The following is a 27,461-nucleotide window of genomic DNA, read 5'->3' on the forward strand; positions in this document are numbered from 1 at the left end:
AATGATGGATGTGACTCCCTTCTCAGGTGCATCACAGAGAATAAATAAGGAGACTGAACAAAAAGAGCACAAGACATTGGGGGCTTCGTCCATATCAGAAGGGACTCCTCAGAACCACAGGGTAAGTGAATGGGTAGAATGGATGGTAGGGTCAGGGGAGGTGAGGCAGTTGGTGGTTAGGCTTAGGTTAGATGTTAGGTGTTGTGATTAACCTTATGGTTACGGATTAGAGGTTAGGGTGAGGGATAAGGGTAAGGGTCAGTGGTTAGGAGTTAGGATGGGGGTTAGGGATTAGGGAATGAGGTTAGGGTTAGTGACAGTATTTAGAGTTAGGGTTAGGGTTATGCTTTAGGGTTTAGGGCAGGAAGTTTGGAGGTGGGTTTAGGGTTATGGTTACAGTTAGGGTTGGGCTTAGGTTTGCAGTTAGGGTGAGGTGTTAGGGTGTGAGTTAGGGTTAGGGGTAAGGGTTAGGGGTTAGGGTAAAATTTAGGGCTAGGTTTAGGGTTAGGGCGAGGGTTAGGTATAGGATAGGGGTTAGGGCTAGGGATAGGATTAGTATTTATTTAGGGTTTAGGGTCAGGTCAGGGTCAGGGTCAGGGTACGGTTTTGGAAAAGGGTAAGAGATAGGTATAGGGAGTGGTTTAGGAGTTAGTTTTAGGGTACAGGTTAGAGTAAAGTTTGGGGTATGAGATAGGATTAGTATTAGAGGGTTAGGGTTAGGGTACAGGTTAAGGTTAGGAATAGGATTTGAGTACATTAAGTTAAGGTTAGGGTTAGAGGTTAGGGTTAGATTTAAGACAGGGGTCAGGGTTAAGGGTTTAGAATAGGTTTAGGATATAGGGTGACGGTTGGCATGAAGGTTCCGTGAATGTGTTTTGGTCTTGGGGTTTGTGTTTGGTTTTCGATTAGTGATGGGTCTTGTTTAAGGGTCAGGTTAACATTAAGATTAAGTGTAGGATTAGACTTACGTCTGTGTATGGTTAGAGTTTGGGTCTTGGAATGTGCCTGCACTGGGACTCCTAGCATCTTGGGCAGTTTAGTTTTATGCACTCTATTTAGGTTTTGGGTTCAAAGATAGCCTGACTCCACCAAGTCAGTGGCCTCCCCAGAGAATCAAAATCCTGGCTTCTGCTGGGGTGAGAATAGACATGGCAGGTTTCTCCCGAGCTGAGCTAAGGAGGGGATTTGTGGCTCTAAAGACTCTTTATTTGGATTTTCAGTTGCCTTTCTGATTTTATCTCTTGTGTGCACATGTTTTCTCTATACTACCAATTATTATTTTAAAGTTTTACTTGAATTCCTGTTTGTAAACACAGTATGATATAGTTTCAGGTTTACCACATAGTGGTTAGACCCCTGGATACAACGCCTGGTACTGGTCACAGGTGCCCTCCACTATCCCCATCCCCTGATTCACCATCCTCCCCACCTTCCCCTGGTATTTATTAGTTTATTCTCTGTGGTTAAGAGTGTGTATCTTGGTTTGCTTCTCTCATGCCTCCTCCGCCCCTTTGCCAGTTTGTTTGGTTTCTCAAAATTCACATGTGAATGCAGTTGTATGGTATTTGGTATCTGTCTTTCTCTGAGTTCATTTAGCATAAATCCTTTCCACTCCTTCCACGTCACCGTAAATGGATTCATTTCATCCCTTCTGATGAACGAGTGATGTCGCAGTGTGTATATTTACCACATCTTTCTGCCCATTCATCAGTCGATGGACATCTGGGCTGTATCCACAGTCTGGTTGTTGTTGATAACGCTGCTACAAACAGTGGGCTGCGTGTCCTTCCTCGAATCTACTAAAGTATTTCTCTATCCTCGGGATAAATACCGAGCTGTGAAATTTTGGAATCGTAGGGTAGCTCTATTTTTAACTTCTTTTTAAAAATTTTTTTATGATAGTCACAGAGAGAGTGGCAGAGACACAGGCAGAGGGAGAAGCAGGCTCCATGCCCTGGAGCCCAAAGTGGGATTCAATCCCGGGTCTCCAGGTTCGCACCCTGGGCCAAAGACAGGTACCAAACCACTGCACCACCCAGGGATCCAATTTTTTTAACTTCTCTAGGACCCTCCACACTGTTTTCCACAGTGGCTAAATGTGTTCGCATGCCCACCAGGAATGTAAGGAGGCTACCCTTTCTCCAAAGCCTCACCAACACCTGTTGTTTCTTGTGTTGTTAATTTTAGCCATTATGACGGCTCTTAGCTGACATATCATTGTGGTTTTGGTTTGCATTTCCCTGATGATGGGTGACGCTTTGTGTCTTTCCGTGAGTCTGGTGGCCATCTGGCTGTCTTGTCAGAGACAAAGTCCATTCATTTTTCTGCCCATCTCTAGTTGCATAATTTGTTTTTAGGATCTTGAGATTAATATTTCCTTTATGTGTTTTGCATACTAACTCTTTAGTGGATGTGTTGTTTACCAATATCTCCTTTCATTTTGTATGTTGCCTTTTAGCTTTGGTTGTTTCCTTCACTTTGCAGAAGCTTTTCATTTTGATGAGGTCCCAGTAGCATTTTTGCTTTTGTTCCCTCACCTCAGTGGCATATCTAGAAAGAAAAATCAGTGGCCAATGTCAAAGACGTTGCTGCCTATCTTTTCTTCTTTGATTGGTTTCAGGTCTCACATTTAGGTCTTTCATCCATTTTGAATTTATTTTTTATATATATGGTGTAAGAATGTGGTCCAGTTTCATTCTTCTGCATTTGGCTGCCTGGTTTTCCCAACACCATTTATTCTTATCCTGGGGTCAGGGTTAGGGTTTGTTGAAGAGACTGTCTTTCTGCCATTGGATATTCCTTCCTGCCTTGTTATCCTTTATGGGTCATAGATACAGGTTTGTATCTTGTTTTGGCTTTCCATTCTGTTCTATTGATCTAAGCATCTCCTGTTGGGAGAACCCTGATTGCTGATTCAATTTCTTTGCTGGTTATCTGTCTGTTCAAATTTCTTATTTCTTCATTTTTGCTATGTTATATATTTCTAGGAATTGATCTATTTCTTCCAGGTTCTAGGTTGCTGGCATATAATTTTTCATCATATTCTCTTATAATCGTTTGTATTTCTCTAGTGTTGTTTTTTATTTCTCTTTTCTCATCTGATTTTATTTGGGTCCTTTCTCAACTTTTTATCTTTTTTTAAAAAAAATATTTTATTTATGTATTCATGAGAGACACAAAGATGCAAAGGTATAGGCAGAGGGAAAATGAGGCTCCATGGGGGGAGCCTGATGTGGGACTTGAACCCCTAGGACCCTGGGATCATGACCTGAGCCAAACACATGCTCAACCACTGAGGCACCCAGGTGCCTTGCTGATTCAATTCCTTTGCTAGTAATGGGTCTGTTCACATTTTCTATTTCTTCCTATTTCAGTTTTGCTCATTTGCACATTTCTAGGGATTTGTCCATTTCTTCCAGGTCTCCCAGTTTGTTAGCGTATAATCTTTCATAGTATCCCCTTATAATTGTCTTATTTTTCTGGTGTTGATTGTGATCTCTCTTCTCTCATTTGTGATTTTATTTATTTAGGTCTTTTCTCTTTTCTCGTCATAAGGCTGGCTAGGGCTTGATCCATTTTATTACTTATTTTAAAGAACTAGCTCTTAGTTCTGTTATTCCATTCTACTGTTTTGTTGTTTCTGTATTTTTTATTTCTGCTCTGATCTTAATTTTTTCCCTTCTTTTGTAGCCGTTAGTCTTTGTTTGCTATTCCTTTTTCAGCTCCTTCAGGTGTAGGGTTAGGTTGTGTATTGGAGACTTCTTGTTTCTTGAGGTAGGCCTGTATTGCTATGTACTTCCCTCTTAGGACTGCCTTTGCTACATCCCAGAGGTTTGGAGAAACATGTTTTCATTTTCATTTGTTTTAAATTTCCTCTTTAATTTTCTGGTTGCTCCATTCATTCTCTAGTAGGATGATCATAAACTCCATGTATTTTTGGTCTGTCCAATTGTTTTCTTACTGTCGACTTCCAGTTTCATAGCGCCTTGGTCTGAGAATGAACAGGGTGTGAAATCAACATTCTTGTACCTGTTGTACCTGTTGAGGGCTGATTTGTGGGCCCTGATATGATCTGTTCTGGAGAATGTCCCATATGCAATTGAACAGAATGTTTATTCTCCTTTTGGAACTAATATTCTAACTATATCTGTTGAGTCCCTGTTGCCCAGTGTGTCAAGGCTATTGTTCCCTTGTTGATTTTCTGCATAGATGATTGGTCCATTGCCATAAGTGGGTGTTGGAATCCTCTGTCAGTGTATTATTATCAGTGATTTCCTGTACGTTGGTTGTTAATCAGTTTCTATATTTAGGTACTCATGTTGGCAGCATAAATAGTTAGTTGTTTGATCTTGATAGTCTTTTTAATTATGAAATAATGCTCTTCTTCATCTCTTCTTACAATATTTGTTGTTTCTTTTTGAGATTTAAATATGTTATTTATTTATTTTTGAGAGATACACAGAGAAGCAGAGGCAGAAACATAGGCAGAGGGAGAGGCAGGCTCCCCAAAGGGAGGGTGATGTGGGACTCGATCCTGGGATCCCAGGATCACACCCTGAGCCGAAGGCAGATGCTCAACCACTGAGCCACCAGGTGTCCCCCAGGGTTTGGTTTCAAATCTCGTTTGATATAAGTATGGGTCCTCCAGCTTTCTTTTGATATCCATTAGCGTGGTAGATGATTTTCCCTCCCCTATCAATCTGCTGGTGTCTATAGGTCTAAGGTGAGCATCTTGTAGGCAGCATACAGATGGATCTTGTTTTTTTAATAATGATTTTATTTGTCAGAGAGAGAGAGAGAGGCCGAAAATTAGGGAGAGAGAGAAGCAGACTCCCCACCAGGAGCCCAATATGGGACACGATCCCAGACTCCAGGATCACAGCCTGAGCAAAGCCAGATGCTCAACCCCTTGAACCACCCAGGTATCCCGGATCCTGTGTTTTAAGCCACTCTGATACCCTATATCTTTTGATTGGAGCATTTAGTCTATCAGCATTAAGAGTGATTATTCACAGATATGAACTTTGTTCCTTTGTGTTACCAGAAGAGTTGGTGTTTCTGGTGACGTTCTCTGGTCCTTTCTAGTCTTTATTGCTTTGGTCTCTTTTTTCCCCCACTAGAAGAGTCCCTCTTAATCCCTTACTGGACTGGTTAAGTGGTCATGAAATCCTTGATATGTTGACTGTCCAGAAAATCTTTCTCTCTCCTTCTCTCCTGAATGACACCCTTGCTGAAGCAAGAATTCATACAAATTGGACTCCAATAAAAAGGAATTTAAAAACATAAAATAAATTTTTGGTCTTATGATTGAGGAAAATGGCATTTAGGAGGAAAACCAGAAGCTAAGAGAGAGGAGGACAGATTTCACCATCTGTAGCCATCACAGGGACATGGAGTCCTTTCCATGAAGGGGCCTCCCCTCCCTCTGTAGGATTCTTCCTGCACCTCTGTGCTCCTTGTTGGAAACCAGCAAGCACATCTCTGTATCTCTAGCACCTCTGCAGTCATGGTTTATTGCATCTTCCATGTATCCTACTGGTGACAACAGCGTCGTGTATGTAACCATCTGGCTCCTGTTAGACAACATTGGGGGGGATTCCGACTTCTGTTGGTTTTGGGGTGTGTGTGTGTCTATCACATGTAGCTATCACGTGCAGGTATCTGATCCTCTGGCTGGGTCACCCAAATGCCGAAATGGTTGGCACAACATCATTTCTGGTGCTGGCGCTGGGCAGATAGCTGGGCTCTCCTTGCCGACTCCGGGCTCGCTCCTGCAGTGACTTCCCACTGGAGGGTCAGCTGAGCTGGAAGGTCCAACTCGGCCAAATTCCCATGTCCTCAGGGGGTCCCACTGAGCACCTGCTGTTTCTCTTCTCCCAGATGCCTCTCCAGCAGGGAGCCAGACCTCAGCGCCGCCCTGGGGGGAGATCCTGAGGAGCTGGCTGCCCATGGTGGGGAGCCCTGTTGCTGCCTGTGTATGGGAGTCGAGTTGGGGTCTGGGCTGGGGTTCTCAGTCCCCTGTGCTGCCTGGCCTTCTGGCGAGCCCCATGCTCACCCAGCCCCTACTCACTAGGGTGAGGAGGGTGCCCTCTACACACTGGTGTGAGAGATCCAGCACCACAAGCTGTGCACAGTGAGTCCACCTGGTGAGGGTGGCCCAGGTTCGTGAGCTGCAAGTGTGGGACCCAGGAAAGTTAACAAAAATCCCCTACCCCTGGACAAGCAGAGCAGGACTGATTCCATTTTGTGCTACACCCGCCTCCTCCCCTATGACCCTCACATGAGCTGCTTTTTTCTTAAGGCGCTGCCACACCCTAGTCAGGCCGCTAGGCACACCCTAATCGGAAATCGGCTCATAACAATGTAACCCTGCTTTGTGCCCCCCAAAACTGTGCGACGATTCTGACCAAAGTAATAGGCCAGTTCAAGTGGATACTATTTGGTCAGGTGTAATTCAATTGGCCACCTGCGTGTGGACCATCATGACTGTGCAACTTTCTGCATATCCCATGGGCCACTGGCCCCTATAAAGCTGCTATGCCTCTTAGTCTCGGGATCCACGTCCCTGCTCCGCTGTGTTTGGTGAAATTACACCCAAGCTCCAGCTTGTAAAGAAACCCTCGGGAGTTTCCATCTGTGTGGGCTCCTTGGTGGTTTCCCTGATTTACAATCTTGGGCACAACACCAGGGCCTGGTGTCCTGACATCCCTTCCGGGGCCACGCTGACCGCCCCACAGGCCCTTTGTGCCCCAGGCACACAGGCATGGGGATGCGAGGACGGGAGGAAGTGCCCCGGAACTCGGCCATCCTTGGCCCTCAGGACAGAGGGAGCACAGACCTCCTAGGTTGCTGTGCACAGACCCTGGTGACCTGAAGCTCCCTGGCTGTCACTCTGTCCCAGCCCCACCTGGCCCGGGGGGACACAGCCTGAGTCTAAGTAAAGTCTGTGGGATCCTGACCCTGACGTCTGGCTGCCCCTGGAAGGCACGTGGGGAAGTCAGCTCTGTGTACCTGGTGGCACCCCTGTAGGGGCTGTTTGGGGCCTGGATGGTGCCCCCTCCTCCTCTCTGGGTGTCTCTTCATGCCCCATGCACAGACTTCTGGGATACACAGAAACAGGCTGGCTGTGCATTTTTTCACAACACTTTATTGACTTTTTACAGCAAAGGGGCTCAGAGCCTAATGCGCGTCTTCCCCTGGGGAGGGAGACCTTTCTGTCCTTTAGGGGAGGGCAATAATCACACGGTGTGGAGAGGCGGGTGCTAGAGTCCACATTGTGGGAACATGTGTGGACTCCAGGTGGGGGCGTGTGTCCTGAGATTTCATCCTGAGTGACTGTTCTGAGGACAGCAGAGATGACCTGGACCTGCAGTTCATGGGCTCCTGTACTGGGGCCCCGCAGGGCAGCTGGACACCTGCCTTGGGCCCTCTGGGCCCCAATACCCAATACCTGGAGCCTGCCTCCTGGTGTGGGGTTGGGTGGGGCCAACCGGCCTATCCATCCTCTCCCTACCCTCGGGTGTCCCGGGATCCCCCAGTCTGCCCTAGGTTAGCGACCTGGATCTGTGGGGCACGCCCAGGGCCCAGGAGGCCACATCCACCTGTGAGAGGGCTCGCTCAGCCTGGGGCCAGAATCCAGGGCTGGCCAGGACCATGGAGGCCTGGATCCCATTAGTCTTTGTGTTGGGCCTGGGAGGGGCTCAATTCAACCTAGTCCCCACAGAGCACAGAGCCAGGTCAGCCCAGGTCCCTCTGGGTTAGGGGCTGGTGTCCTGTGCAGGGTGTGCCACCCTCCAGGACAGACAGTAGGTGGAGGCAGGGCCCAATGTATCCTCTGCACCACTCACCTACACCCAGCCTTTCGGGGATCTCTGCCTTCCCTCCTCCCTGCAACCTCTGGGTTCTCTATGGGACAATCAGGCTTCTGATGGGAGCAGGGTATCCAGAGAACCCCAGGGAGGCTGAGCATGTCCCACAGGGGGCAGCTGCACTGGGTCCTTGCTGGGGGCCAATGATGTGGGGGTGGATGTTGTGGGGTAGGGATATGATGTTGGTGGTATATTAGGAAGGTACAAATATTAGCCTTGAATCAATATTAAAATATTCTCATTAACCAAAGACCATACTTTATTCAGATTTCCTTAGTTTTTGCTAAGTTACCATCCCTCATATCACATTCCATTTGTACTCATGTTTTCTTAGGCTCCTCTGGATTGTGACAGTCTTTCTGCCTTTCCTTGTTGTTGTTGAACTGGAACACTTTGAGAAGTAGAGTATTTTGTAAAATTTACCTCAGTTGGGAAATGTCTGTTATCTCATGATTAAACTCTTTTTGTGGATTATATAAAGAGATATACTGCCATTTTAATTATATCATATAAAGGATAGATATTATCAACATGATTTATCAGTCTTGGTATCAATCTGATCATCTTGCTGAGGTAGTGTTTGTCAGCTTTCTCCGTAGTAAAGTGATTATTATTATTATTATATTATCATTTTTATATACACATTTTCATATTCTATTTTGTAGAAGGAAGTTACTATGTGTATTCCATACATATGAGTGGGAGGCTATGCTAATCAACTTGAGGGTGGAATGTCTGTACAACTTCTTTGAAATTCTTCTACATGGGAGATTTCTCTTCCTTCTGGGTTTGTTTGTTTCTTTTTAAAGATGTCATTTATTTATTTGAAACAGGGAGGAGAGAAAAACCAAGAGCGAGAGGGGCAGATGTAGAGGGAGAAGCAGGTTCCCTGCAAACAGGGAGCCTGCCTTGGGAATTGGATCATGATCTGAGCCTAAGACAATAGCTTATGTGACTGAGCCACCCAGATGCCACTTTTTCTTTCTTTTTCTTTTTTTAGTAATAAATTTACTTTTATTGGTATTCAATTTGCCCACATACAGAATAACACCCAGTGCTCAGCCCGTCAGTACACGTCACACATTCACCCCCACCCCCACCCTCCTCCCCTTCCATCACCCCTAGTTCATTTCCCAGAGTTAGGAGTCTTTATGTTCTGTCTCCCTTTCTGATATTTCCCACACATTTCTTCTCACTTCCCTTATATTCCCTTCACTATCATCTATATTCCCCAAATGAATGAGAACATACAATGTTTGTCCTTCTCCGATTGACTTACTTCACTCAGCGAAATACCTTCCAGTTCCATCCACTTTGAAGCAAATGGTGGGTATTTGTTGTTTCTAATGTCTGAGAAAGGCCCACCTTTTCTCTCTCTTCCTCTTCTGAGTCTCCTATGGTATGAATGTTATTGTTTTAATAAGTGGATGACTTCCCTACGTCTGTCTCTGTGGTCCATAACCATTCTTGTTTTGAAGGCTTCCACTTGGGACTGCATCTCAGTTATACCATTTTTAACATTGGCCTGACTAGATTTTAGTTCTTTTATTTCTACAGTAAAGGTTTCTCTAGTTTTCTTCTGTGCTCTTTTTCTAGCCCAGCTGTTGTCTTTATAATCATTGTTTTAAACTGTATTTAGACATCATATATGTGTATTGATGAACTTCCTGGCTGTGAGTAGACCTCATGTTATTTTATGGAGGTGATTTTCTCCATCTCATTATATTTTCCAGAAAAGAAAGAAGGAAGAAAAAGAAAAAACAAGAAAAACAATAACAACTGCCCTCCTCCCCAAAAAACAAAACAAAACAAAATAAAACCCAGATTATTTTGGCCTGCTTGTTAAAAGATTCTAAATCCCAAAATAGAAACAATTAAAGTGATCCCTGGGTGACGCAGCGGTTTAGTGCCTGCCTTTGGCCCAGGGCACAATCCTGTAGACTCTGGATCAAATCCCACGTCGGGGTCCCAGTGCATGGAGCCTGCTTCTCCCTCTGCCTGTGTCTCTGCCTCTCTCTCTCTCTCTCTCTCTCTCTCTCTCTCTCTTTCTCTCTGTTTGTGACTATCATAAATAAATTGAAAAAAAATTAAGAATCACAATTAAAGTACTATGAAAGCAAAAATAAATATATAAGGTACATACATAGAAATTAAAATAAGGCAATTAATAAAAAAGAATCAAAGAAAATAAATGAAAAAAGAGCACAAAGTACAAAGGAATCTAGACCCTACTTTCCAGGCAGACCTTAAGCTCTGCAGCCACAGTGGTCCAACAACTTGGTGGCAACGAATGCTCTGTGTGGGGTCTGGGGATGGGCCAGGGCGCTGATTGTCAGGTGCACATCTGCCTGGGAGATGCACCTGCGCGGGTCAGAGGCGGGGTGGGCGTCAGCGCCTCTGGGCTCAGTGGGCTGTGCTGCCCTGTTCCTGAGACCTGGCCCTGATAGGCGGGATGCAGGTGGGGTCTCTGGGTCCTCTGGCTCTGGGGCAGAGCATCCCCCACCCCAGTCTGCTGGGGCCTCCACAGAAGAGCGGCCAAGCCCCCAGAACCCTGCGTTCACTCTACCTGTGTCCGAGCTTCTTTTGGTTTTGTTTTTTTATCTCAGACTGTTATGCCCAAGATTGCTAATCCGAGAAACCACCGAGAAGCTGACACCAAGGCAAACACATGAGAGTTTATTTACAAGCTTGAGCTTGTGTCCAAATATACCCGACAGAGCAGAGCAGGGACTTGGACCCTGAGGTGGGTTTTAGCTTAGTTTTAAGAGTTGGTCTCGGGGTACTCCTGAAGGGCTGGAGCAATTCCTCAAGTTCTTTTTTTTTTAAACTTCTTTTTTTTTTTAAGATTTTATTTTTTTTATGATAGTCACAGAGAGAGAGAGAGAGAGAGAGAGAGGCAGAGACACAGGCAGAGGGAGAAGCAGGCTCCATGCACCGGGATACCGACGTGGGATTCGATCCCGGGTCTCCAGGATCGCGCCCTGGGCCAAAGGCAGGCGCCAAACCGCTGTGCCACCCAGGGATCCCCCTCAAGTTCTGTTTACATTTTGATATGGGGCCTTCAAAGGCATTGAGATCTATTCTCATTCTAATAGGGGCTTCCTGCACTTGGCCTGGGCTCAGTTTTTATTCTATTGTGGGGCTTTCCAGGATATTAAGCTGTAAACTTTTGTTATTTTCCTGTAACTGAAGTAATGTAAATTTCAGCTCTTCTTCACAGGGGCCTGGGATGGCTGTACTTGTGGAATGCTGAACTTACAGTGGAAAGGCCTTCATTTTCTCGGCCTCCTTGTGTCCCTTCCCATCCTATCTAGCTCCTTCCCCCTTCCCCAGAGCTCCTAAGAGAGCAATTGCTAATGATCTCAGCCTGGCAGCTTGTGTTGGGGGACAGGCCCAGGGATTTGGGATCAGGAAGACCTGGGGCTCGGGCGTCCCAGCTGTGCAGCGGGATTTGATGCTGCAACTCTTATTCCCTAAGGCTATCTTGACAACTGACTTTGTACATAGAAAAACTGTCCTTTCTCTTTATAAGACGAAGAGCGAGTCAAAGTGTTTTTTTCTCTGCCCATCTGATTGCTCAGATTCCCAGGATAGATGTGGGCCCGCATCCACCCTGACAGGAACACCTGGGCCGCTTCAGGACCTGCAGGGAGGCTTCAGGAAGCTGTGGTGCTGCGTCCACTCTGGCAGGAGCTCCCGGGCCACTCAGGACATAATTTGAGTCTTCTGGAAGGTGGGGGCCGCATCCATGGTGTCAGGAGCCCTGGCCTCCTCAGATTCTGCAGTGAGGCTATGGGAGGACTGGGGGCCACGCCTAAACAACAGGACGCTGACGTCCTCAGGACCCCCGGTGTAGACTTCGGGAAATATGGGGATGCTTCCATGCAGACAGAAGACCCCAGCCTTGTCAGGGCCTGTGGTGAGGCGTAAGAAAAATGTGGGTGCCGAATCCAAACTGACAGGAGTCTCCAGCCTCTTTAGGATCAGCACTTTGGCTTCAGGACATATGGGGCTGCGTCTATGCTGACAGGAGCCCACAGCCCCCTCAGGACCCGCAGTGAGTTTTCTGGGGGCCATGGGGCCATGTCCAGGCTGACAGGAGCCCTCGGCCTCCTGAGGACCTGCTGTGAGGCTTCCAGAGGATGTGAGGCATAGTCCACAGTGACAGGAGACCCGTGTCCTCAGGACCCGCTGACTATGACCCAAGAACACGTGGGGCCACATCCACACTCACAGGATCCTGGCTTCCTCAGGACCCCCTGGAGGACTCTGGAGGTGCCGTTGGGGGCCACGTCCACATCAGAAGGGACTACTCAGAACCACAGGGTAAGTGAATGGGTAGAATGAATGGTAGGGTCAGGGGAGGGGAGGCAGTTGGTGGTTAAGTTAGGTTAGATGTTAGGGTTTAGTGATTATGCTTATGGTTACAGATTAGAGGATAGCGTGAGGGATAAGGGTAAGGGTCAATGGTTAGGAGTTAGGCTGGGGGTTAGGGATTAGGGAAAGGGGTTAGGGTTAGTGTTAGGGACAGGATTTAGAGTTAGGGTTAGGGTTTAGGCTTAGGGATTAGGGCAGGATGTTAGGAGTTGGGGTTAGGGTTATGGTTAGTGTTAGGGTTGTGATTAGGTTTGCAGTTAGGGTTAGGGGTTAGGGTGTGAGTTAGGGTTAGGGGTTAGCGTTAAGGGTTAGAGTTAAAGTTAGGCCTAGGTTTAGGGTTAGGGTGAGGGTTAGGCTTAGGATAGGGTTTAGTGCTAGTGTTAGGGTTAGTGTTTGGTTAGGGGTTAGGGATAGGGTCAGGGTAGGGTCAGGGTATGGTTTTGGAAAAGGGTAAGAGATAGGGTTAGGCAGTGGGTTAGGGATTAGTTTTAGGGTATGGGTAGTGTACAGTTTGGGGTATGAGATAGGGTTAGTATTAGAGGGTTAGGGTTAGGGTACAAATTAAGGTTAGGAATAGGATTTGAGTACATTAAGTTAAGGTTAGGGTTAGAGGTTAGGGTTACGATTAGATTTAAGGTAAGGGTCAGGGTTAAGGAAACCTCAGAATAGGTTTAGGAGTTAGTGTGGCTTGGCAGGTAGGTTCAGTGAATGTGGTTCGGTCTTGGGGTTTGTGTTTGGTTTTTTGATTAGTGATAGTTCTTGTTTAAGTGTTAGGTTAACATTAGGCTTAAGTGTAGGGTAAGGGTTATATCTGTGTATGGTTAGAGTTTGTGTCTTGGCATGTGCCTGCACTGGGACTCCTAGCGTCTTGGGCAGTTTAGTTTTATGCACTCTATTTAAGTTTTGGTTTCAAAGATAGCCTGATTCCACCAAGTCAGTGGCCTCCCCAGAGAATCAAAATCCAGTCTTCTCTGGGGTGAGAATAGGCATGGCAGGATTCTCATGAGCTGAGCGAAGGAGGGGATTTGTGGCTCTAAAAACTCTTTGTTTGGATTTTCAGTTGCCTTTCTGATTTTATCTCTTGTGTGCACATGTTTTCTCTATACTACCAATTATTATTTTAAAGTTTTACTTGAATTCCTCTTTGTAAACACAGTATGATATAGTTTCAGGTTTACCACATAGTGATTCAACCCTTGAATACAATGCCTGGTACTGGTCAGAGGTGCCCTCCACTATCCCCATCCCCTGATTCCCCACTCCCCACCTTCCTCTGGTATTTATTAGTTTATTCTCTGTGGTTAAGAGTGTGTTTCTTGGTTTGCATCTCTCATCCCACCCTTTGCCCCTTTGCCAGTTTGTTTGGTTTCTTAAAATTCACATGTGAATGCAATTGTATGGTATTTGGAATCTGTATTCTCTGACTGACTGAGTTCATTTAGCTTAAGTCCCTTCCACTTCTCCCACGTCATTGTAAATGGCTTCATTTCATCCCTTCTGATGACCCAGTGATGTTGCAGTGTGTATATTTAACACATCGTCTCTGCCCATTCATCTGTCGATGGACATCTCGGCTCTATACACAGTTTTGCTGTTGTTGATAACGCTGCTACCAACACTAGGCTGCATGTTCCTCTTAAAATCTACTAAACTACTTTTGTATCCTCGGGGTAAATACCTAGCTGTGCAATTTTGGAATCGTAGGGTAGCTCTATTTTTAACGTCTTTTTTTAATTTTTTTTTATGATAGTCACAGAGACAGAGGCAGAGACACAGGGAGAGAAAGAAGCAGGCTACATGCACTGGGAGCCCGACGTGGGATTCGATCCCGGGTCTCAGGGATCACGCCCTGGGCCAAAGGCAGGCACCAAACCACTGCGCCACCCAGGGATCCCCTATTTTTAATTTCTTGAGGACCCTCCAGACTGTTTTCCACAGTGGCTTCACCTTTATTTATGTATTCATGAGAGACACAGAGAGGCAGAGTTATAGGCAGAAGGAAAATGAGGCTTAATGCAGGGAGCCTGATGTAGGACGTGATCCCCCAGGACCCCGGGAACATGACCTGAGCCAAAGCAGATGCTCAACCACTGAGGCACCCAGGTGCCTTACTGATTCAATTTCTTTGTTAGTTATGGGTCTGTTCATATTTTCTATTTCTTCCTATTTCAGTTTTGCTCGTTTGCACATTTCTAGGGATTTGTCCATTTCTTCCAGGTCTCCCAGTTTGTTAGTGTATAATCTTTCATAGTATTCCCTTATAATCATCTTATTTTTCTGGTGTTGATTGTGATCTCTCTTCTCTCATTTGTGATTTTATTTATTTAGGTTTTCTCTTTTCTCGTTGATAAGGCTGGCTAGGGCTTGATCCATTTTATTAATTAATTTTTGAAGAACCAGCTCTTAGTTTCGTTATTCCATTCTACTGTTTTGTTTTTTCTGCACTGTTTATTTCTTCTCTCATCTTTATTTTTTCCCTTCTTCTGTAGGATTTAAGCTTTGTTTCCTATTCCTTTACAGCTCCTTTAGGTGTAGGGTTAGGTTGTGTATTGGAGACTTCTTGTTTTTTAGGCCTGTATTGCTATGTACTTCCCTCTTAGGACTGCCTTTGCTACATCCCAGAGGTTTGGAGAAACATGTTTTCATTTTCATTTGTTTTAAATTTCCTCTTTAATCTCCTGGTTGCTCCATTCATTCTCTAGTAGGATGTTCATAATCTCCACGTATTTTTGGTCTGTCCAAATTTTTTCTTACTGCCGACTTCAAGTTTCATAGCATCGTGGTCAAAAATATACAGGGTGGGGATCCCTGGGTGGCGCACCAGTTTGGCACCTGCCTTTGGCCCAGGGCACGATCCTGGAGACCCAGGATCGAATCCCACGTCAGGCTCCCGGTGCATGGAGCCTGCTTCTCCCTCTGCCTATGTCTCTGCCTCTCTCTCTCCCTGTGTGACTATCATAAATAAATAAAAATTAAAAAAAATATATACAGGGTGTGATATCAAACTTCTTGAACCTGTTGTACCTGTTGAGGGCTGATTTGTGGCCTATGATATGATCTGTTCTGGAGAATGTCCCATGTGCACTTGAAAGGAATGTGTATTCTGGGATCACTGGGTGGTGCAGCAGTTTGGCGCCTGCCTTTGGCCCAGGGCGCAATCCTGGAGACCCGGGATCAAATCCCACATTGGGCTCCCTGCTTGGAGCCTGCTTCTCCCTCTGCCTATGTCTCTGCCTCTCTCTCTCTCTCTGTGACTATCATGAATAAATAAATAAAATCTTAAAAAAAAAAGAAAGTAATGTGTATTCTGCTTTAGGAAGAAATGTTCAGACTATATCTGTTGGGTCCCTGTGGTCCAGTGTGTCAAGGCTATTGTTCCCCTGTTGATTTCCTGCATAGACAATCGGTCCATTGCCATAAGTGGGTGGGTGTTAAAATCCCGTCATTGTATTATTATCAGTGAGTTCCTGTACATTTGTTGGTAATTGTTTTCCATATTTAGGTACTCCCATGTTGGCAGCATAAATATTTAGTTGTTTGATCCTGATAGAGTCTTTTTAACTATGAAATAATGCCCTTCTTCATCACTTCTTATAGTATTTGTTCTTTCTTTTTTGAGATTGAATATTTAATTTATTTATTCATGAGAGATACACAGAGAAGCAGAGGCAGAAACATAGGCAGAGGGAGAGAAAGGCTCCCCAAAGGGATGCCGATGTGAGACTCGATCCTGGGATCCCAGGAACACACCCTGAGCCAAAGGCAGATGTTCAACCACTGAGCCACCAGGTGTCCCCCAGGGTTTGGTTTCAAATCTAGTTTTTCTAATATAAGCATTGGTCCTCCAGCTTTCTTTTCATAACCATTAGCGTGATAGATGATTTTCCATCCCTGACTTTCAATCTGCTGGTGTCTATAGGTCTAAGGTGAGCATCTAGTAGGCAGCATACCTATGGACCTTGTTTTTTTAATAACGATTTTATTTTTGAGAGCATGAGAGAGAGAGAGAGAGAGAGAGAGAGAGAGGCAGAAAATTAGGCCCAGAGAGAAGCACCTTCCCACCAGGAGCCCAATATGGGACTCGATCACAGACTCTAGGATCACATCCTGATTCAAAGGCAGAGGCTCAAACCCTGAGCCACCCAGGCATCCCGGATCTTGTTTTTTAAGGCACTCTGATACCCTATATCTTTTGATTGGAGCATTTAGTATCAGCATTCAGAGTGCTTATTCAAAATATGAACTTTGTGCCTTTGTGTTACCAGAAGAGTTGGTGTTTCTGGTGACGTTCTCTGGTCCTTTCTAGTCTTTGTTGCTTTTGGTCTCTTTTCTCCCCCACTAGAATGGTCCCTCTGAAAATTCCTTACTGGACTGGTTTAGTGGTCATGAACTCCTTTATACTTTGCCTGTCTGGGAAAATCTTTCTCTCTCTTTCTATCCTGAATGACACCCTTGCTGAAGCAAGAATTCATACAAATTGGACTCCAATAAAAAGAAATATGAAAACATAAAATAAATTTTTGCTATTATGATTGTGGAAAATGGCATTTAGTAGGAAAAGCAGAAGCTGAAAGAGAAGAGGAATGATTTCACCATCCGTGGGCTTCACAGGGTCCTGGTGTCCTTTCCTAGGAGGGCCCCCCCCTCTGTAGGATGCTTTCTGCCCCTCTGCGCTCCTTTTTGGAACACAGCAGGCACATCTCTGTGCCTCCAGCACCTCTGCAGTCATGTTTTATAGCATCTTCCAGGTATCCTATTGGGGACCACGGCGTCGTGTATGTAACCATCCAGCTGCTGTTTGACAACATTGGGGGGATTCTGACTTTTGTTGGTTGTGGGGTGTGTGTGTGTCTATCACATGAAGCTGTCACATGCAGCTATCAGATCTTCCGGCTGGGTCACCCAAATGCCGAAATGGTTGGTACAACTTCATTTCTGGTGCTGATACTGGGTGGCTAGCTGGGCTCTCCTGGCTGACCCAGGGCTCGCTCCTGAGGTGAATTTCAGCCAGAGGGTCAGCTGAGGTGGAAGGTCTGGCTCGGCCACAATCCAACGTCCGGCAGTGGGTCTCCCCGAGCGCCGCCTGCTTCTCTTCTCCCCAATGCCTCTCCAGCAGGGAGCCGGACCTTGGGGCCACCCTAGGTGGATCTCCAGAGGTGCCGGGTGCCCATTACGGGGAGCCATGGGGCAGCCTGTGTGTGGGAGTAGGGGTGGTGATGGGGCTGGTGTTCCTCGGTCCTCTGCTGCCTGGCCTTCAGGCCAAGCCCCATGTTCACCCAGCCCCTACTCACTAGGGCGAGGAGGGTGCCCTCTACACACTGGTGTGAGAGATCCAGCACCACAAGGTGTGCACAGTGAGTCCACCTGGTGAGGGTGGCCCAGGTGCATGATCTGCAAGTGTGGGGCCCAGGAAATTTATCAAAAATCGCCTACCCCTGGACAAGCAGAGCAGGACTGATTCCATTTTGTGCTACAACCGCCACCTCCCCTATGACCCCCACATGACCTGCTTATGTCTTAAGGCGTTGCCCCAACCCAGTCAAGCCGCTGGGCACACCGTAATCGTAAATCGGCTCATAACAATGTAACCCTGCTTTGTGCCTGCCAAAACTGCACGCCGATTCTGACCAAAGAAATAGGCCAGGTCAAGTGGATCCTATAGGGTAAGGTGTAATTCAATTGGCCACCTGCATGTGGACCGACACGACTGTGCAACTTTCTGTGTATCCCATGGGCCACTGGCCCCTATAAAGCTGCTACACCTCTTAGTCTCAGGGTCCAAATCCCTGCTCCGCTGTGTCGGGTGCACTAGGACACAAGCTCCAGATTGTAAGGAACCCTTGGGAGTTTGCATCGGTGTTGACTCCTCAGTGGTTTCTTGGATTCACAATCTTGGGCACAACTCAAAGGCCTACTGTCCTAACATCCCTTCTAGGACCATGCTGACCGCCCGGCAGGCCCTCTCTGCCCCAGCCACACAAGCACAGGGATGCGGGGAGGGGAGGAAGTGCCCCGTACCCGGCCAGCCACGGCCTCCTGGAAAGAGGGAGCACAGACCTCTGGGTCGCTTTGCATAGACCCTGGTGACCTGAGGCTTCCTGGTGTCACTCTGTCCCAGGCCCTCCTGGCCCGCGGGGCACAGCCTGAGTCCCAGTAAAGTCTGTTGGGTCCTGACCCTGGCATCTGGCCACCTGTGTAAGGCACGTGGGGACGTCAGCCGGGTGTTCCTGGCGGCGCCCCTGCAGGGGCTTGTGGGGCCTAGGTGGTACCCCCTCCTCCTCTCTGGAGGTCTCTCCATGCCCCATGAACAGTGTTCTGGGAGACACAGAAGCGGGCTGGCTGTGCATTTTCACACCACAACACTTTATTGACTTTCTACAGTAAACGGGCTCAGAGCCGAGGGTGCACGCCTTCCCCTGGGGATGGAGACCTTTCTGTCCCTTAGGGAAGGGCAAGAATGACATGGGTTGGGGACGGATGCCGGAGTCCCCCACCTGGAAGCATGTGTGGACTCTGGGTGGGGGCGTGTGTCCTGAGGTTTCAGTCTGAGAGACGGTTCTGAGGACAGCAGAGCTGACCTGACCTGGACCTGCAGCTCATGGGCTTCTGCGCTGGGTCTCCACAGGGCAGCTGGATCCCGGCCTCAGGCTCCCTGGGTCCCCAGCACCTGTAGGAGCCAGCCTCCTGGTGTGGGTGCAGGTGGGGCCCACCATCCAGCTGTGAGAGGGCTGGCTCAGCTTGGGGTCAGAATCCAGGGCTAGCCAGGGCTGTGTGTGCTGGATCCCATTAGTCTTTGTGTTGGGCCTGTGGTGGGGGCTCAAATCACCCCCAGCCCTCACAGAGCCCAGGGTCAGGCCAGCCCAGATCCCCATGGGTTAAGGGCTGGTGTCCTGTGCAGTGTTTGCCACCCTAAATGAGGGACAGTGGGCAGAATCAGGGCACAGTGGGTCCTCTGCATCACTCAACTGCACCCACCCTGTCGGGGGCTTCCTGTCTTCCCTCCTCCCTGCAACCCCTAAGTACTCTATGGGACACCCGGGCTTCTGATGGGATTAGGGTATCCAGAGAACCCCGGGGAGGCTGAGCATGTCCCACAGGGGGCACCTGCATCGGGTCATTGCTGGGGGCCAATGGTGTGGTGGTGGATGGTGTGGGGGCAGGGGTATGATGGTGGTGGAGTGTGGGGGATTGTGTAGGGGTGATGGTGTTGGGGTATAGTGTGAGTGCGGATTGTGTGGGGCTGTGTGGCTGTGAGGGGGATGTGTAGGTGGGATACCATTGGGGATGATGATGTAGGAGGATGGTGTGAGAGTGGGGAATGTGGGGGATGTCGTGGGGGGCCTGCGGACACAGGAAATCTCCTTCCTCTATGATGCTAAGGAGACATCTACAGTTAAAGGCGACTACTCTGGGGTTTGCAGTGACACCTGCCCCTGGGGCTCCGTGTGGTCATTGCAGGGCCCTGGCTGGACCGGGGGCATTATCTGGGGGTCATTTTACTCTATATGCTTTCAAATTGCAAATTGTCTCAAATTAAATGCATAAAATTTAGAATAATATAAAGCACCGAGAGTGGGTGTCACTCTGACCCGTCCGACCCTCATGGGATCGATGTGGTCCTGCTCCAGCCGCGGCTATGCAGCCTGGCCCCCTGGTCCGGTTCCTGCCCCCCACATCCCCACCCCATCCCCTGCTTCTCAGGGAGCCGTCCCTCTCCTCTTTGGTCTTCAGCTCCCATGGCTACCCCTGGAGGCCCCATCCTAGTGGCCTCCTCATCCCCGAGGCACCGGGAGTGTGGGCACGGGTGTCAGCCCCAGCATCCTACCATGGAGCAGTGTGTTGTTGGCTGCTATTGCTCCCCCGGCCTCAGTAGCCCCGTTTTCCCTACCCAGAAGGCCCCGGGCCTCCCTTGGTGTCCCGAAGACCCCTGGCCCAGCAGCCTCACCCGACCCCCTAGCCATCCCAAAATATGGTGTGGCTGCCGAACATCCTGGTGACATCCAAGTCTACCTCCAAGATGTCCCTGGAGGAGACCAGGGCCTCCTCCTTCATTTCCTGTGGGAAACCCGGGGAGGAGGAGCAGGCGTCAGGGACACAGACCCCAACCTGTCACGAGCTGCTGTGCTGGGCAGGGAGCCCTGGGGCCACCATGGGAGTGTGTCCTGCCGAAACCTCTTTCCTTCCTCTGGGAGGCCAGGCATGATGAAAGTGTCCACCGTGCCCGTGACACCTGTGTGAGGGCCTCTGCCCAGCTGTTGTGGGCGGGGAGGTGACTGAGTGGCAGCCTGGATGGGAGGGGATAGTGGTTCAGCCCAGGTGGGAGGGGACATGGGGGTGTTGTGCCCAAGATTGTGAATCCGAGAAACCACTACGGAGCTGACACTGATGCAAACAGACAAGGGTTGATTTCCAAACTCGAGCTTGCGTCCAAGTACACCCGACACAGCAGAGCAGGGTCTTGGACCCCAAGGTGGTGTTTTCCTTTTAAGGGCTTGTCTTGGGGACCTCCAAAAGGGCTGGAGTAATTCCTCAAGTTCTGTTTACATTTTGATATGGAGCCTTCAAGGGCATTGAGCTCTGTTCTCATTCTAATAGGTGCTTCCAGCCCTTGGCGTGGGCTCTGTTCTTATTCTATTGTGGGGCTTTCCAGGGCATTAAGCTGTAAACTTTTGTTTTTTTCCTGTAACTGAAGTAATGTAAATTTCATCTCTCCTTCACGGGGGCCTGGGATGGCTGGACGTGTTCGAACGCTGAACTTAAAGTGGAAAGGCCTTCATTTTCTCGGCCTCCTTGCATCCCTTCCCATCCTATCTAGCTCCTTCCCCCTTCCCCGGAGCTCCTAAGAGAGCAATTGCAAATGACCTCCGCCTGGCAGCGTGTGTGGGGGACAGGCCCAGGGATTTGGGATCAGGAAGACCTGGGGCGTGGGCGTCCCAGCTGTGCAGCAGGATTCGATGCTGCAGAATCTTATTCCCTAAGGCTATCTTGACAACTGACTTCGTACATAAAAAAGCTGTCCTTTCTCTTTATAAGATGAAGAGCGATTCAAAGTGTTTTTTCTCTGCCCTTCTGATTGCTCAGATTCCAATCTGAGACGTATTTCCTGTTAATAAGGATAATTTACTACTATCCGTAGTACTATGGTTAAAATATTCTGACACAAGTAATTCAGAGGGATGAGGGTTTCTCATCTTTTTCTTCACAGCTCAGTCACTGCTCAGGAATTGCATCTTTATGGATTTGGAAAGAACTGAGATATATTATTACCAGTGGTCCTATTATTCTGTGAAGGATTCTTCCCTGAGATTCTTCCCCTGTTTCAACTGACACTGAAACACTTTGAACTCTCTGGAAGACAAATGTCAAGGAAATAAATGTTATGCATTGCTAATTTTAAATGCCCTTGCAATATGGTGTCTATTATAATAGAAGTATTTTTTATCTGATTTTTGCTATTTATTATCCGTTCCTGCTTTTCAGGTTGAGGAGACATTATACGTGTTCATAAGTGTTTTTCTTTCCTTCTGATATAAAATTATTACTTTGTTCCCATCAAAGGAAGTCTTTAAGAATAAGGCAAAAGTTAATTTAACTATTCTTAAAATGTCTTCACACTGGGAGCCTGATTCATTTAAGTCAATTTTCAAAATAAATCTTATTTATTAGGAAAAAAAAGAAAGATTTATAGGGAAATTGAGAAGATAGTACAGAGCATTCGCATGCACTTGCACTCAATTTCTCCAATTATTGATATCTTATATCAGTATGGTACAAATATTAGCTAATGAATCAATATTAAAATAGTTGCATTAACCAAGGACCATACTTTATTCAGATTTCCTTAGTTTTTGCTAAGTTACCATCCCTCATATCACATTCCATTTGTCCTCCTGTTTTCTTAGGCTCCTCTGGATTGTGACAGTCTTTCAGCCTTTCCTTGTTGTTGCACTGGAATACTTTGAGAAGTAGAGTATTTTGTAAAATTTCCCTCAGTTGAGACATGTCTGTTGTTTATCTCATGATTGAACTGTTTTTGTGGATTATATACAGAGATATACTGCCATTTTCATTATATCATATAAAGGATAGATACTATCAACATGATTTATCAGTCTTGGTATCGATCTGATCATCTTGCTGAGGTAGTGTTTGTCATCTTTCTCCGTAGTTAAGTGATTCTTCTTCTCCTCCTTCTCTTCCTCCTCCTCCTCCTCCTCCTTCTTCTTCTTCTTCTTATTATTATCATTATTATTTTAAGTTTTTCATAATATATTTTGTAGAAGGAAGTTACTATGTGTATTCCACACGTAAGAGTGGGAAGCTATGCTCATCAACTTGAGGGTGGAATGTCTGCACAAATTGTTTGAAATTCTTCTACATGGGAGATTTCTCTTCTTGTGGCTTTGTTTTTTTTAGTTTCTTTTTCAAAGATGTTTTTTATTTATTTGAGAGAGAGAGGAGAGAAAAACCATGAGTGAGAGGGGCAGAGGGAGAGGGAGAAGCAGGTTCCCTGCTAAACAGGGAGCCTTTCTTGGGACCTGGATCATGATCTGACTTAAGGCAGAAGCTTAACTGACTGAGCCACCAAGGTGCCACTATTTCTTTCTTTCCCTTTCTTTTTTTTTAAATAATATATTCACTTTTTATTGGTGTTCAATTTGACAACATACAGAATAACACTCAGTGTTCATCCCGTCAAGTGCCCCCCTCAGTGCCCGTCACCCATTCATACAGATCCCTAACCTCCTCCCCTTCCATCACCCCTAGTTAGCTTCCTAGAGTTAGGAGTCTTTATGTTCTGTCTCCCTTTCTGATATTTCCCACACATTTCTTCTCCCTTCCCCTATATTCCCTTTCACTATTATTTATATTCTCCAAGTGAATGAGAACATACAATGTTTGTCCTTCTCTGATTGACTTACTTCACTCAGCATAATACCTTCCAGTTACATCCACATTGAAGCAATGGTGGGTATTTGTGGTTTCTATTGGATGAGTAAGGCCCATCTTTTCTCTCCCTTCATCTTCTGAGTCTCTTATGATATGAATGTTATTGTTTTAATAAGTGGCTGAGTTCCCTAAATCTGCCTCTGTGGTCCATAACTTTCTTTGTTTTTAAGGCTTCCACTTGGGACTGCATCTCAGTTATACTATTTTTAACATTCGCCTGACTTAATTTTAGTTCTTTTATTTCTACAGTAAGGGATTCTCTACTTTTCTTCTGTGCTCTTTTTCCAGCCCAGCTGCTATCTTTATAATCATTGTTTTAAACTGTATTTAGACATCATATATTTGTTTTGATGGACTTCATGGCTGTGAATACTACCTCATGTTATTTTATGGAGGTGAATTTCTCGATCTCATTATATTTTCCAGAAAAGAAAGTAGGAAAAAAAGAAAAATCAAGAAAAACAATAACAACTGCCCTCCCCCATAAAAACCACTAGATTATTTTGGCCTCCTTGTAAAAAGATTCTAAATCCCAAAATAACAAACACAATTAATGTTCCATGAAAGTAAAAATAAGAAATATATAAGGTACATACATAAAAAATAAAATAAAGCAATTAATAAAATAGAATAAAAAAATGAAAATAAAGCACAAAATACAAAGGAAGCTAGACCCTTCTTTCCAGGCAGCGCTGAAGCTATGCAGCCTCTTGGGTCTGACAACTTGGTGGCAGCGAATGGTCTGTGTGGGGTCTGGGGATGGCCCATGGTGCTGATTGTCAGGTGCACATCTGCCTGGGAGATGCACCTGCCGGGTCAGGGTTGGGGTGGTCTTCAGCGCCTCTGGCCTCCAGCAGGTGGCGCAGTGGTGCTCCCTGAGATTGGCGCTGTTTGGCGTGATTTGGGAGGGGACACTGGGTCCTCTGATTCTGGGGCTAAGCATCCCACCCCCCAGTCTGCAAGCCCTCCACAGAAGAGCCCCCAAGCGCATCTCTCAGAACCCTGCTTTCACTTTGCCCGCGTCCGAAATGCTTTTGGTTTTCTTTTTTTATCTCAGACTGTTGTGCCCAAGATTGTGAATCCGAAAAACCATGGAGAAGCCCACACCGAAGCAAACACACGAGGGTTTATTTACAAGCTCGAGCTTGTGTCCAAGTATACCTGACAGTGCGGAGCACGGACTTCGACCCCGAGGTGAGTTTTTGCTTAGGTTTAAGGGCTGGTCTCGGGGACCTCCAGAAGGGCTAGAGCAATTCCTCAAGTTCTGTGTACATTTTTATATGGGGCCTTCAAGGGCATTGAGCTCTGTTCTCATTCTAATAGGGGCTTCCTGCCCTTGGCCTGGGCTCAGTTTTGATTCTATTGTGGGGCTTTCTAGGACATTAAGCTGTAAACAGAAAAGGTTCCACACCTGGAAGGGGGGGCGTCACACTGTCCCTATATGCTGAAGACGCAATACTGGAAACAGGAAACCTGGGAGCCTCCACCAAAACCTGTTAGAACTAAGGAGTGAGTTCAGTAAAGTCAGGGGACACAAACTGACCCTACAGAGCAGAGTAGCCTTGCTCTGTCCCGACAATGAGCACTCAGGAAGGAAAGGAAGGACGTGACTCCCTTCTCAGGAGCGTCAAGGAGAATAAATAATGAGACTGAACCATAGGAGCACAAGACTTGTTCACTGAGCCATACATGGCTCTGTTCTGGGAGGCCGTCCTGGGTTCGAGGGGTGGGAGCCTCATCTTGTGAAAATGTCCACAGTTTCTGAAGCCACCCTCAGTTTCAAAGTCATTCCTATCAAAATCATGGTGGCATATCTTAGAAATAGCAAAAAAAAAAAAAAACAAAAACCATAACATCAATCTGCCCCCACAAATGACCCCGGACAGCAAATCAGTACTGGAGGAGCAGGAGAGAGTGGGACGCAGCACTTTCCTATTTCAAACGATGTCACAGACACAAAGGATAAAGCAGTGTGGTTCTCGGGCCCCCAGCTGGCTTCGTTGGTTAAGCATCTGACTCCTGACCTCACCTCTGGTACTGATCTCAGGGGTCGTGAGTTCTAGCCCTGGGCTGGGCCATGGACGGTGCGTGGAGCCTACTTAGGCAAACCAGTCCCATGGGGGGTGGTTCCGGCATAAGCTGAAGGAGCAAAACAGAGAGTCCAGAAGGAAATGCGCTCTGATACAATGGATTTTTTTAACTTAATTTAATTTAAACCCAATTAATTAATGGATAGTGTATTATACTTTCAGAGGAAGAATCAGGGATTCACCAGTTGGAGATAACGGCAATGCTCGTGACATCACGTGACCTCCTTCATGCAGGTCCCCTGTTAACCTCCCCGCCTCCAACGACCATCAGTTTGTTTCCTATCATTAAGAGTCTGTATTTTGGGGATCCCTGGGTGGCGCAGCGGTTTGGCGCCTGCCTTTGGCCCAGGGCGCGATCCTGGAAACCCGGGATCGAATCCCACATCGGGCTCCTGGTGCATGGAGCCTGCTTCTCCCTCTGCCTATGTCTCTGCCTCTCTCTTTCTCTCTGTGACTATCATAAATAAATAAAAATAAAAAAAAGAGTCTGTATTTCCTGCAACTGTTTTCATCTTATTTGTTTTTCCTTCCCTTCACAGTTGTTATATGCTTTGCTTTTTAATTCCACCTATGAATGACACCACACGGTCATTCTCTTTCCTGACTGACTTATTTCATTTAACATGATCCCTCTAGTTCTATCCACGTCATTGCAAATGGCAATATTTCCTTCTCTTTGATAGCTGAGTTCCATTCCTCTCTCTATGACCATCATCTATCTCCCATCCTTTTTATCCATCATCTGCCACAGAGCACCGAGGCTCCTCCCACAGTGTGGCTACTGTGGACCCGGCTGCTGTATACATTGGGGTGCAGGTGTCCCAAGTCTCACTGCATCTGTATCTTCGGAGTGAAATCAGGCCGTTCACCCGCTGTTCACAGGATGTTACAAATAGAGTCGCCCTGCAGAGCCTCCACACTGTTTCCAGGGTGGCTGCACCAGCCCGCAATCCCGCCCACAGTGGAAGAGGGTTGAGTGAGTTTTGCGGGACGTGGTAAAACTCTGGTCCACATTTCATTTCGCGTCCTGTGGGCTCCAATTCCTTGTCCTTAAGTATTTCTGGGGAAGCCAGGTGTTGGGCTCCGTTTCAGTGAGACGTTTCCAAAGCTAACAGGCCACAGCAGGAGCCTGAAAGGAGGCAGGTGCGGCCCCTGGAGCGCCCGCTGCCTTCTGCACAGCCTCCTGCAGCGCCTGAGCGTCCTGCAGGGGGCGCCCGAGCCCAGGCCCCACCCAGCGGGCATGAATGTGCAGTAGGCCTCCTCTGCCTGCACTAACAGGAGCCAGCCTGTGCTGGGGAGGCCTGAGGAGGACGTGGGGACACGTCCACGCTGATGAGCCGCAGCTTCAGGAAGATGTGGGCCCGCATCCACGCTGACAGGAGCCCCTGGGCCACCTCAGGACATAAGTTGAGGCTTCTGGAAGCTGCGGGCCGCATTAATGGTGGCAGGAGCCCCGGCCTCCTCAGAACCCTCGGTGATGCTTCGGGAGGACGTTGTGTCACGACACAACAGGATGCTGAATCCTTAGGACCCCTGGTGTTGACTTGGGGAAATATGGGATGCATCCATGCGGACAGAAGACCCCAGGCTTGTCAGGGCCTGTGGTGAGGCCTAAGAAAAATGTGGGTGCCGCATCCACACTGACAAGAGTCTCCAGCCTCCTCAGGACCCACTGTGAAGGTTTGGGAAGATTTGGGGCCACATCTATGCTGACAGGAGCCCCCAGCATCCTCAGGTCTTCTGGTGAGGCTTGAGGAAAATGTTGGGCCACCTCAACACTGACAGGACCCCCGTCCTCCTCAGGACATGCACTTGGCTTCGGGAAATATGGGGCTGCGTCTATGCTGACAGGAGCCCACAGCTCCTCAGGATGTGTGGTGAGTTTTCTGGGGGACGTGTGGCCATGTCCAGGCTGACAGGAGCCCCGGGCCACCTGAGGACCTGCTGTGAGGCTTCCAGACGATGTGAGGCATAGTCCACAGTGACAGGAGACCCAGCGTCCTCAGGACCCTCTGACTATGACTCAGGAACAATTGGGGCCACGTCCATACTCACAGGAGCCCTGCTTCCTCAGGACCCCCTGGAGGACTCTGGAGGCGCTGTTGGGGGTCACGTCCACATCAGAAGGGACTACTCAGAACCACAGGGTAAGTGAATGGGTAGAATGAATGGTAGG

General features: G+C 47.4%; 1 long non-coding RNA gene across 1 annotated transcript; it reads left to right on the top strand.

The window, feature by feature from the left end:
* LOC144311758 (uncharacterized) lies at positions 1 to 27,461 on the top strand. Its single transcript, XR_013377281.1, has 4 exons — positions 1 to 121; positions 11,450 to 12,194; positions 24,253 to 24,389; positions 25,448 to 27,461. It is a non-coding gene; the product is annotated as an uncharacterized LOC144311758 (long non-coding RNA).

The sequence above is a fragment of the Canis aureus genome, chromosome 4 (assembly GCF_053574225.1).
Source record: "Canis aureus isolate CA01 chromosome 4, VMU_Caureus_v.1.0, whole genome shotgun sequence".
Classification (NCBI taxonomy): Eukaryota; Metazoa; Chordata; class Mammalia; order Carnivora; family Canidae; genus Canis; species Canis aureus.